Raw genomic sequence first — 586 nt, forward strand, 5'->3', positions numbered from 1 at the left:
TTTGGAAATATGTTCTTAAAATATATTGGAGAAAAAAGGGGATGAGCATGTTTGGTGAATCACCCTATATATATATACTGGGTGATGGTTCAATTTTGTATTGCAATATTTGTGAAATTCCAGTTAACGCGACTAAAAAGTTTTTGGTAGACCAACATTTATCACGTGATAAACACAAGAAAAATTTAAAACTCAAAGAAACACATTTAATAAATAAAAAACAAACTTTCATTTCTAATACGAACGTGGATAACTTTAATGAAGATATTTGCCAAGCTTTTATTTCTGCAAATATTCCTTTTTTTAAATTACAAAATCCATCTCTTCGCGCTTTCCAAGAAAAATATACTAAACGACACATACCAGATGAGTCGACCTTACGAACAAATTATGTGAACAAATGCTACTCTGAAACTATGAACAACATAAGAAGTTCAATTGGAAATCATAATATCTGGATTTCAATCGACGAAACTACCGATTGTGAGGGACGATATGTAGCGAATTTAATTGTCGGTACATTAGAAATAGATCGACCAAGTCAAACATTTTTACTTCATTTCGAGGCTTTGGAAAAAGCAAATCA

General features: G+C 31.1%; 1 protein-coding gene across 1 annotated transcript in view; it reads left to right on the top strand.

The window, feature by feature from the left end:
• The window catches only part of LOC100162583 (gamma-aminobutyric acid type B receptor subunit 1), a 10795-nt gene that overhangs the window by 7736 nt on the left and 2473 nt on the right, over positions 1-586 (top strand). The window lies entirely within an intron of this gene.

Source organism: Acyrthosiphon pisum, chromosome A1, assembly GCF_005508785.2.
Source record: "Acyrthosiphon pisum isolate AL4f chromosome A1, pea_aphid_22Mar2018_4r6ur, whole genome shotgun sequence".
NCBI lineage: Eukaryota > Metazoa > Arthropoda > Insecta > Hemiptera > Aphididae > Acyrthosiphon > Acyrthosiphon pisum.